Source organism: Antechinus flavipes, chromosome 5 (genome assembly GCF_016432865.1).
Source record: "Antechinus flavipes isolate AdamAnt ecotype Samford, QLD, Australia chromosome 5, AdamAnt_v2, whole genome shotgun sequence".
Classification (NCBI taxonomy): Eukaryota; Metazoa; Chordata; class Mammalia; order Dasyuromorphia; family Dasyuridae; genus Antechinus; species Antechinus flavipes.
In genome coordinates, this window is record NC_067402.1 from 185,913,009 (window position 1) to 185,925,828 (window position 12,820).

Here is a 12,820-nt window from a genome sequence, read left to right on the forward strand (position 1 = left end):
ATGTGTAAAGTTGTCATAGTCTTAGTAGGGAAACTAGAATGAATTGAGTGTATCATTTCTAGAGAGAGCATTTTCAACCACTGTACCTTCAACAAATTGTAGCAGAAAACAAAACAGGTAGAGATTGGTGGAGAACACAGAAATGAATAAGAAGTGGTGATAAAATGCCTACCAGAAATGAAGCCATGTCCAGTTTTGAGTAAAGAATAACCAAAAGAGGGCAGCAGAAAGCAACACAATGATATGACCAGAGGACATGAAGTGCTCTGCAGTATCAGAGATGTCCATTATTCTAGCCACGCATGTTCTTTATACAGAGATGTTTTTCTATTTGTATCAGGAAAGCATGTGACTAAGCCATGTGTTCCTCATATATACCAATCTATCATATCGATAGACATTTATTAACCCCCTAGTATATGCCAGGAATTGTTCTAAATACTAAAACATACAAAAAGTCTACAGTGTCTGCCCTCAAGGAATACACAATCCAGTGAAGGAGATTACATACAAAGAAGCAATATATGGAATAAATGGGAAATAATTAACACAGGGGAAAACACTAGAATTAAGAGGGGTAGGAAAAGTCTTCTTGTAAAGATGGGATTTTAGTTGGAACTTCAAGAAAGCCTGTAGACAGAGTTAAGGAAGGTTAAAGAACAGGGATGGCAGAAGGAGGGGTGGAAAACCAATAAATTATGATGAGATGTGGAGATTTCAAAATTCTCCATAGAGAATTGGAAGTGGTACATTTGTGAGTCAGCATGACCATCTCTGTATGTGACTAAGTTGAGTTGAAAAAATAGCTCATAGAAAGTGAATAGGTGGAAGAACTGAGTGAATAAGATGTTTGAGGAAGAATCTATATATACATTAAATTCCAGTATTATAAGGGCAGAGATAGGGGAAGAGAGAGTGAGATTGTGAGTCTTGTATTGACCTCATTGAGGAAGGAACGGAAATGACCTGGAGTTTTGTAGACCACAGCTGCCAGGATTTTCATTGGATAGCAGATATGAATAATATAACCCTCCAAAGAGGAGGGGTTACTTACTAAATCATAAAACTATGGGAAAAACCTGGAAGTGTCAATGGAAAGTAAGTAAGAGCCAACTTCCCCTTCTCAACCAATGAACTGAGGAAAATTAGTGAAGATACATCCAGTGCTCAAAAAGGTGATCAGAGAGACTGTGTCATAGTGAGTAGAAGGATCCAGATTTTAGTAAGTACTAGTAGGTGGAAGGAGTGGAAAAGGAAAAGATTTGGGGTGAAAGGTAGTTTGTTGCCTATGGAACAAGCATTCCAAAAGGCACAGTGGAAGGGCTAGATAGTATTTAATCGAAACTTGGAGTAGGAGGGTCAGAATGTAGGGTAAAGGGGTGAGGAATAGAATTTGAATGATGATCTATAAGAGATATAGTGAAATGTATGGGATAGTTAGGGAAGACTATTATTTCTGATGTGAGGACTTGCTGAGTCCTTTTCAGAGATACTCATCCATCATTGGTATCCACCTTTCATTCAGCCTGTGGCTCCAAGAAGCTATAGTACCTGCAGTGGTCACATCCTGGTAAAAACTGTCTTGGCAGATGGGACAAACCAGGTTGAGAATGAGACAAACCAGGTTGAGGATAACTGACAGACTGCACACTTCTCTTTACAACAATTTCTGTCAATTTTCTTTCACTTTTTTTCCTTATTGGAGGAAACTAATTTTCCTCTATCATCCATGGCACTATTCTCAGAGGTCCTTAAAATCCTAATTATCTTACCCAACCTGTTCAAAAATACCTTCAATTCTTCTATTAAGGTTTTAGACTCACAAGTTTTAATCCTTGTTAGAATTAAAATTCAAGAAAAAACTTTTCTCATATTAAGAATAATATCTCCATTTGAGTGGATTTAGATTATATCTCAGAAGCAAATTTTTTTTAACCTTTTTTTCCCTCCCTCCCTCTCTCTCTCTTTCTATTTTTTTTTAATAATTATAACTTTTTATTGACAGAACTCATGCCTGGGTAATTTTTTTTTTTTTACAACATTATCCCTTGCATTCACTTCTGTTCCAACTTTTCCCCTCCCTCCCTCCACCCCCTCCCCTAGATGGCAGGCAATCCTATATATGTTAAATATGTCATAGTATATCCTAGATACAATATATGTGTGCAGAACCAAACAGTTCTCTTGTTGCACAGGAAGAGTTGAATCCAGAAGGTAAAAATAACCCAGGAAGAAAAACAAAAATACAAACAGTTTACATTCATTTCCCAGTGTTCTTTCTTTGGGTGTAGCTGCTTCTGTCCATCACTGATCAATTGAAACTGAGTTAGATCTTCTCTTTGTCGAAGAAATCCACTTCCATCAGAATACATCCTCATACAGTATCATTGTTGAAGTGTATAATGATCTCTTGGTTCTGCTCATTTCACTTAGCATCAGTTCATGTAAGTCTCTCCAAGCCTCTCTGTATTCATCCTCCTGGTCATTCTGAGAAGCAAATTTTGATAGGAAATAGAAACAACAGATAATGAGGGGAGTTGGCCAACTCATCACTTTCATGATATTTATTTTTAAATTCTTTTTCATAAACTGAAGAAACCTTAGAGATCAAAAAGTCCATCTCATTCATTTTATTATTTATTTGTAATCTATGACTCAGAGCCTCATGCTATAGACTTATAAAGATTGAATTCAATTCAACAGGGCCTCCCATGACTCATATCCCCACCCAAGGTTTCTTCTGAGAATCTTGGAATTTGATCCATTTTCTCCTCTTCTTCTCAGGGAATAACAGAATGCAACTCATAATTGGAATTGGAACTAAGTTGTTAAAAGTCAGAACTCCAGTTCCTTTGCAAGCACTTAAGCTAACAATACATTTCAGATTTGGTATAGTCTTTATTTCATAACTTTTCTTTCCCCCAACAATGTGAAAAATAAACAAATAAAAAATCATAAGTAATTCATTGAAGTCCATAAACCAGCAACATATTTTTCTTTCCTTTTGGTAAATGCTGCTTCCTTCCCAGAATTTCAAAGTCTTCCAGGTTTATAATGTAATCCTAAAGTTTGGGACTTCCTTAAAAAAATTTCCTTTCAAAGTCACAAGAGAGTGACTCTTGTTCAGCCTGTGCAATCTGAATAATTTAGAGTGCTAAAGGAGAAAAAAAGACCTGGCTATTCCTGAAGCTGTGGAATCACAGACATTTCTCTTTTTTCAGATAATTGATTCAAGAACTTAAGGGAGATTTCTTCTCTTCTGTCTAGCATGCTGATCAAAGGGTATATATGTTGCTTCTCTACTCTCTCTGGTAGCTGCCATCTTGGAAGCCATGTGGTTCTCAACCTCTACCATGGTCACACAATGATTCTGTATGTAAATCCTAAGACGTTCTGACACTGTCTCTCCTAACTACTCAGCTGGCAATGTTCTCCCCTCTCTAATATAATTATCTTATCTAGAGGATATATATTTCCAATAAGACAAAAGTTCCTCCAAGATAGGAAGTTTAATTTTTTTTTTCTTTTGCATTATCTTTCTTGCTTATCTGTCACAGACATTAGCATGTGATTAAAAAAAAAAGTTTGTGTCAAATATAGACACAATCCCTGGTAAAATAACTTCCTAAATCAATATAAATGTATCAAGAACCACATTTAAAAACCCTGAGGCTTGTTCTCCATCTACTATTCCAGGCTGCATTTTGTATGTAGTGAATACAAAAAATGTTTCCTGAATAGAAATGAATATCCAAAGCTTTTCCTGAAAACTATTAATGGGATCACATGATTTTTTAAAAATATTGTTAACATGATTTATGAAGACAATTATTTTCTTTAGATTGAAATATCTGTAAATTGTCCATAAGAATCTTACTTGATCATCATAAATAATTTTGATGTGTTACTATATTCCATTTGGACATCACTTAATAAATATTTCTGCATCAATATTAATTTTATTATTGGTCTGAAGTTCTCTTTTTCTGCCTTTTTATTCTATGATTTAGGGAACAGAACTATATCACTCATAGGAAGAAGATTGAAATTTTTTTTTTCTTTTTTTCTTTTTTTGATAGTATGTATATTTTATTTGTGTTTTTTAATATAGCTCTTTGCTTTTTAAATTGTCTTTTGCCTGCCATTCTTTTAGTTTCTTCTCCAATGTTACTACTACTATTACTACTACTACTACCATTACTTTTACTACCACTGACATCACCACCACCATTACTACTATTACTATTCCCTACCACTTACATAATACATTAAGGTTTTCAAAGGACTTTACCTGTTATTGTATATGACCTTCATGATAATCCTTTTGAAGGAAGTATTATTACTATTCTTATTTTATAAATGAGATAATTGAGGCAAGAAGATATTGATGATTTGTTTTGGGTCACACAGCAAACATCAAACTCCAGGCCCAAAGCTCTCTGCACCTCCTCCTTTGCACCTCCCTTCCTTTCCTTTTCCATTAGATGGTAAGCTTTCTGAGGGCAAGGACTATCTTTTGCTTCTTTTTGTATCTCTGTATATGGATCAATTCCTGGCACATAGTAGGCATCTAATAAATATGTATTGATTGATTAAATAATTAAGGCAAATATAGGTTAAGTGACTTATCCAGGGGCATATAGCTATTAATATCAGAGAATGGATTTGTATGCAGTTCTTCCTGAAGCTAAATCCAATGCTCTTATGAATAGAACTTGACAAACCTTAAAATATAATAATACATAAATATTTATACAAATGATATAATTATTAAAGAAATTAAAAAATTTGAAAGCAAAAAAACATGAAAAAATAAAGTTATTTTTAAAAAGACCAATAAGATGGATTAAACCTCTGTTAAAAGACAAGAAAACAAACAAAAAAAAAAAGACAAGAAAACCACTCAATCCACTCCTTTCTATGTAGTAGGTATAGTACTGATTTCTAGATCATGAAAGAATACGGCAAAGAATAACAATTCTGAAATGATAACCAAATGATAATCATTTGATCATTTTAATGCAACAATATAATTTTGATGTGTTAGTTTTTAGGTTTTCTAATTTTAATAGCAAATACAACCCACTGATCATTATTTCTGCTAATACAAATATTTGAGAAATAAATTTCTTTCAAAAGCTGAAGTTGAATTCTAGTGTTTTTATATTTTATGAATATTATTATTTTCATTTAATATGCTTCTTAATATAATTTGGTTTCTGATACAATCATGATTTTTTAAAAAAATTATTCATGCCCTTGTTAAATTACTGACATTTCCTGATATTTCTCTTCCCTTCTAGAAACTTCCTTCTCAAAAAGAAAAATAATTCAGAAAAAAGCCAGTATATTAATAGTATCTGATGGTATTGCCATGTCTAACGCACATATATACAGCATTCAGCAACTAAGACACTGTTCTCTTCGAAAGTTCATTGGTTGCAACTCTGGTTACTTCTGTTTGAAGGCAATTTCATTAATACATTTAGATTTTAAGAGCAGGAAACTGAGGACTTTTGTGAGGTCTGAATTCTGAAGTCTTCTGTGAATTCTCATTCAATCATCTTTCTAAAATTCTATAGTTCCCTCATTTTTTAAAATGAGGAAACTAAAGTCCTGAGAAGGAAAATAACTCTTTTTCTTTTTTCTAATAATCTCCTTTTTAAGATGTTGATAGTATATTTGCAGGATTGTTACTGGTTGCAGGATTGTGGATTTCCAATCAGATAATGTTTTCCAACTTGCTCTAACAAATACATTAATAGAATAAGGACAAAATTCAGGACAATTTCTTCTGTACACCAAAACCTAGAGAGAGGGATGGGGCAAAGATAACTAAATTTAAAAAGTGTCAGTCTACAGTGTGATAGAACCAAGATGGAGCAAACTTGTAAAGTATTACTCTACATAATAGTCAGGCCTCCACAGACAGTATAAACTCAAGTTGTATTGTGGCTGTGGGGAACAGGAGGGGTGACAGAAGGGAGCCCTGTAGGGTGTAAATGCTTTGGCCCCAAGCCCTCTTGCACAGTAAGGACCCAATCTTCTTCTCTCCATTGTGATGGATGGAGAGTAGAAGTTGTGTGGGGAGGGAGGGAAACTTGTTCTTCCTGGTAGAAAGGAGAAAAATTTCAGAGCTGATTTCTGCATCCAATCATCTGTTTGACCCTGCAAGGGAAAAAAAAAAAAAAGGAAAACAGAACATAGGGATGCTTTCTTCAGATCAGTTTTGTTCCTAGGCTTTAGGCCTTTTGAAACTGGGGGACATTAGGAATATATGACATCCTGGTCTTCCTGTGGGTGAATTTCTTAAGGAGGCAAAATATATCTCTTCTATCTCTTGCTCCTTCTTTGGTTTTTTACTCTACCCTCTCAGTGTGTCCTCCTCTTCACCACCCCTTTCATTCTTTAAGTCTTGTGAACTATGTACTTTTAAGAATAGCTGGTCATAAATCTCTGGGTAGTGTTAGACACTAATGTGCCCAGATTCTCTGAATGGGAGCAACAAACCAGAGAAATGATATATTATCCAAAGCATGGATGACTTCTTAGTAAAATGTGAGTGTCTATGAAATTAGAGTTATATACAAATTCAGAAAAAATACACAAGTGTTACAAGTTCAAATAAAATGAAAACTATTCCAGATTCTTAGATCAATGAGCAAATCAAAGTCCAGAGAGAAGTACCTGTCCAAAATCATCCCACTAGTTAATGCCCTGAACCAGAACTGGAATTATTCTGTGCAACACTTTCAACTGAGTCATCTGTGTTGATGGAAAGTGCTCACACGATGAAATCATACTGAAGATTCTGGAGAGAACAGAGGGTATAAGCTATAGGGAAGTACATTTTGGTTTAATGTAGGGGGAAAAAAAGCTTCCAAACAATTCAAGTTTCTCAAAAATAAAATAGAACTTATGAGTCAATTGTCACTTGTTAAGCATATATCAAGAAAAGACTTATGTTTCAAAGAATTCTATAATGAGACTTAGAAGGATCCTTAGGAGGTTAAACAATCTTTAACTTTTCTTCTAATTCTAAGATTCTATGATTATGTGAATATAAATCCCTTGATTTCCCCATAATGCTCTTTTCACTATAAATACCATTTATCATTATCATTGTGGGGTTAGTAAACCATGCCAGCATTTATATAATATCTACTACATGTTCAGTCACAAGACAAGTAGGTCTTGATGGGTAACAGAATAAAAATGTAAGTCTTTAATCTTGAATGAGCAAGTCTAATGCAGAATGACAGAAACACAACCATAACTATGATAGGGAAGCTGGGTTTTGACTTAGTGTGTCAGTATCTGGGACTGAAGAAGACCTGTTTTCTCTCTTAGTGCTCCTCTGATTTGCCATTGCTGTGCCTAGCAATTTTCTGCCAGCCTGTGTGCCATGAATCATAGCCAACCCCACTGCCATGTCTAGACTCACACCCCAGGGTCCCTTTATCATGGCACCCTTCTCCAAGAACCCATATTATTGGTGTTCACACACAGAGTCACAAACATATATGCCAACCACTTTCTTTCTAATTTGAAAGTGATGGGAAAGGACACCAATTCAACATGGATTGTGCTTGGCTCTGTTCCCTTTAATTCTTCCCTATCTCCATTCAAACCCAGTTCAGCAGAATTTGTCCTGAGTGCAAGAATTCCTAATTATGACTATGGAAAGAAATATACTAGTTATATAGCCAGAGATTAGTAACACACACTGATAGGTTATATATAGTAGATGATCTGATTTCTTTCTCACGCCCACCTCTGATAATATCAGTTGTTATGTTAAAAAGCTGGCCAGGACTTCCAAATATCTATGTAGTAGTAGAGACTCATATAATCTAAACTATAGGATCCTTTTTTTTTTTCAAGTGGTAGAGGGAATTATGTGACGATTAGTAGGTGGATATGAAATAATGCATGAAGAAATATCCATTGTATAGATTTAATTTAGTTTACCCCAAAAAATTAAGTACTGATTATATGCAAGGCATTATTAGTAGCTATATGTGCAAAGATGAAAAATGACCCAATCTTTGTCCTTAAATAGTTTTCAATCTACTAGGGAGGACATGTCATGAAGAAATCAATAATTATTTACTTTAATTCCATTTCTTTCCATTAAAAATACTTATTTAATGTAATGGAAAGAGCACTAGACATAGAGTCAGGAGCCTGGTTCAAATCCTACTTTAAATATTTGATAGCTATAAAACTATGGACAAATCACTAATCCTACTTGGAGCTCAAGTTTCCTTATTTGCAAGATGCAGATAATAACATTTGTACCACCATGACAGGGCTGTTAGAAGAAAAATGCTTTGAAAATCTTAAAAACATTACATTTTTTGAATATCACTTGCTTCCTCTGATTATGAACCAGATCTTTCATACCAATCTATGGTTGGGTTCTTTTTCCTTTGTTTACTCATTCTTATTTTTGTTTTGTTTTATTTTATTTTAATGCTAGCCATCTCCAGGGTTGGTGGGAGAGGAAAGAAAAAAAAAGAAATTTACATGAGAGATTGGCAAGTTATACTTTACCATGGTAAATTTATAGTTTCATGTGCCATAATCTTTTTGTTTTACTGTATTATAATGCTTTTTTTGTTCCTTGAATTAAAAAAATAAAATAAAAAGAAAAGAAAAGGAAAAAAACCCATACTATACTTTGGAACATATCATTCTCTCTATATGTGCATACAAACACATAAATATGTGATTATGTATATACCTATATCATCTAAGTCTATATCCACATGTACATATCTATCTATACAACCTGTATCTGTATACAAGGTTGTATATACAAAAATTAAAAAATGAAAAAATGTCTGTCCTCAAAAAGTTTACAATCTAATGATGATTATTGGGGAATGAAGTATTTGAATTCCACAATAAATGAAAACAGATTTAAATATTAGGTGTAATAATTTCCTAACTTGTACTTACCTAGTGAATAGAGAAGATACTAAAATATGTGCTAAGAGAAAGATAGTATGATGCTTAAGGTCAGGTGGCTTACAAACTGTAGTAGAACTTCCCTGCAAAAGATGAAAATGTTCTTAACCTTATAACATAAGAAGGTGACTACTGAAGACCTAGTAATGATATATGCTTCAAAGTTGAACCCAATAAAACCAACCCAATTAATATTTATTAAACATCTACTATGGGCCAAGCAAGCATTGTCCTTGCTAAGCACAGGGGATACAACTAATTTTTTAAAAAAGTTACTTTAAAGAAATTCATAAAAATAAAAATTTGTTTTTAATAAAAAAACTTCCTGCCCTCAAGGAACTTACTATCTAATGTTACATTCTAAAGTTCTCCCCATGTATAATTTAGTTAGCCTGTAGTTTTAAGATACTCTTACCAATTAGCATATATCCAAAGATGTGAGAACTTAAAAAGAGAAAAAAAAAAAAAAAAAGAAAAAGGAGAGAGATGCTAGAGAAGCAAATAAAAAAAATCCAAATTGCAGCCTAGGTTCTATCTTTAAGTTACAATATCCCATAATCCAGTTCTTTTGATACCTCCCATTACCCATAGAATAAAATACAATCTTATAGCAATTTAGTAAACATTTATTAAGCATTAATTGTGCTCAAAGCACTGTGGTAGGCACTTAGGGATTGGTGAGGGTGCAGATGGTCCCAACTTTAGAAAAGACAGGATATCTAATCTGTGAGGTCAGAGAATTTATAATCTCATAGCCCATAAAAGACATAAATGGTAACTCAATTAAAAATGATAAATGACACTTTTGTTGTTGTTCTTAAATCATTTCAATCGTGTCTGATTCCAGGACACCTTTTGGGGTTTTCTTGGACAAAATCAGGAGTGCTTTTGCCATTTCCTTCTCCAGCAAGTTTTATAGATGAGGAACTGAAGTGAACAGGGTTAAGGGTCCTACAGCTAGTAAATGCCTAAGGCCAGATTTGAACTAAGGAAGACAAGTCTTCCTGATTCCAAGTCCAGTATTCTGTGCACTATCATGCCACTAAGCTACCCTTAGATAACACTACAGTATTCTAAAATACAATGCCATGTGAGATGTCAAATCTGACCCTGACATTCAATTCCCTTAACAATCTGGCTTTAAACTTACCTTTTAATTCTTTTTTTCCATACTATTCTCTGTATATTGAAGTCTATAATTTAATGAACATTTATTAAGTACCCACTAAGGTTCAAGCACTGTGCTAAATACTCTACATTCTCTCTTCATCTTTCCCTGTGCTCTCTCACCTTGGTACATTTGTAAAGCCTCCTTCTTCATCTCTACCTAGTGATATCATCATCACTTCCTTCTTTCCTTTCTTCTTCCCTCCTTCCTTCCTTCTCTCCTTCCCTTCTTCTCTGCCCACATTTAAAAAAATACTGTTACTTGTATGTAGGTGCTCTGTCACAAATAATAATAGTCTTCTTTTAAAAGTATAAATGTGGAGACAAATAGGGGTTTAATGGATATATCAGTGGGCTTGGTATCAGGAAGAACTGAGTTCCAATTCAGCCTGAGACATTCACTAGCTGTGTGACACAAGGCACATCACTTAAACCTCTTTCTGTCATAATCCACTGGAAGGAAATGGCAAAAGACTCTATTACACTTTGCCAAGAAAACTCCATATGGGGTCACCAATAACTGAATAATAAAAACAAATGAGTGTAAACTCCTTGGGGACTATGTTCTTTTTCACTTTTATATCCCTAGGGTTTATTACAATGATTTGTACATTATAGTGTAATTGAATTGGAAGCTTGGACCAACTAGGATGGCATCATGCACATAGAAGACACATAGGACCTGATTCAGTGATATAAGATACAGAAGATGCAAAATAGAGTTTATGTGAAATTCTTCTTTGTTCTACCATATGGTTGGGAGGAATCATTTTCTATTGATTATATTGTTGGAACTGTGAGTAGCTTGAAAACAGCTTGACTCACCAATGGCTAGGACACTGATTTCAATAGCCAGGGTAATGGGCTATATAGAGTTCTCACTTTATGTAAATTCACATTATGCCAATTTGACTTTATGTAAAGAATTCTGAAAGAAAGCTACATTACAAAAACAAAAACAAAATAACAAAAACAACAAAAAACACTTGTTAATGTTACTGAATGGCATTGTGCTTTCTTTCTCCTGCCCTTTATCTCATCATTACATAGCCTCCCAATCTCTCACCCAAAACAAACAAACAAAAGTCCTCAATAACTAAACAATAAAAAACTCTCCAAGCAAAAGCAGAAAAACAGACACTGAGAGAATGCCATTGCTGTTAGATCGGGCTTAACTTGGGACAGCCAACTCCAGCCAACTTTGTGCCATTTCACAACCTGTCTGTGAATCTCACCTCCTATATGTAGCCTGTCTTTTTTCCATCAGTGTCTGTGTCCAGCCTCACATGGGTCTGCTCCTCATGTGTTCTTCCCCTTGGTTTGGCCAGGCCCTCACATCGATAGTCCCAACCCTGCATGTTCTTCCTCCTTCTCTGGCTTCTCTGTCCCTGACTTCCTTGTGTCCTTGAATTGTGTGCTGGTCACCGGCTCTTTCCAAACACAACCCTCCCCCCCCCCCCATTCTGCCTTTCTCCCTCCCTTACCCACTTTCGCAGGAAAATTTATGTAAATCCCATAATGATCCATTTACATAAAATGAGAAGCCTGTACCTGGTTCATACCCCATGGCAAAAAAGGGCCTAAGGACTGCCTCCTTCATGCTTAGGCCATGCAACCTCAAGAAATAGTCTTCAGTCTTTAGCCTTTTTATTCATTCTTGGCTATGCTAGCTGTAGGCAGTAAAATCTCTGAACTGCCTCGGACTATGAACTTTGAGTTCCTATAAATCCAGGAATGCAGTTTGATATTACAGCCAACTCAGTAGTGTTCAATCCAGCATTGCACCAGAATTGGCATTGGCACTGGGCCTGAATTAATGGTTGAACTAATGTTTTTTAGGAACTATGTTGGGAGTCACTCCTCCCCAGAGATTAAGGTGATACAGGAGAAGGAGGATTATGCTCTGAGGTATTGGGGAAATGTTTTTATATTTGTTCTTGCTATATCTCTGATATTTTATTATATCTTTATAAAAATTAATCAAATGTTAAATAATTAAATGGAACTGGAGTATTTATTGGGACATTCAAAATAGGGGGGATATAATTTGTGGTCCTCGAACCAACGGCAAAGGAAGGATACTCTTTAATCTATGTTGAGTATAGGACAATCAAGTGAATAAAATGTAGCAAGCCTGGCCCTGAGAAATGAGGGAGACATTTTAACTTTTATTAATTATTTTATTCTTTTGTCTTCCTTACATAAAATCCATACACTTAGTTCTATCCTCCCTACCTTTACCAAATGCCCCAAAACTTCTTTCTCCCTCACTTCCCAGTTCCCATCCTATTCATGTCAAAATAGTAGAAAGATCATTGAGATTGAAACCAGGAGAGCTGGGTTAAAATTATGATTCTATTCTTTTTTAATTATCTGATTTTGGATAAACTATTTAATTTCTGTGCTACACTGTCAGCTGCAAAATGGGAAAAATAAAAGCTATCCAATATATTACACATGATATGGGAATCAAATGAAGGAAGGAAATTTGTTAAGTACATATAGTATGCCAGGTACTTTATAATTATTATTTGATATATATTTGAGCCTTACAATAACCCTGAGAGAAAGATGCTATTATTATCCCCAAGTGCTCAAGTGTCTTGCCCAGGATCACACTAGTAAATGTCTGTGGTCAGATTTGAACTCAGGTCTTCTTGATTTCAGCCCCCTCACTAAA

General features: G+C 34.8%; 1 long non-coding RNA gene across 1 annotated transcript; it reads right to left on the reverse strand.

Annotated features, from left to right (window-relative positions):
• Nucleotides 1–1,965: 1,965 nt before the first annotated feature.
• LOC127564065 (uncharacterized) lies at nucleotides 1,966–11,585 on the reverse strand. Its single transcript, XR_007954188.1, has 2 exons — nucleotides 11,376–11,585; nucleotides 1,966–2,487 (listed from the first exon to the last, which is right to left on the reverse strand). It is a non-coding gene; the product is annotated as an uncharacterized LOC127564065 (long non-coding RNA).
• Nucleotides 11,586–12,820: the final 1,235 nt, after the last annotated feature.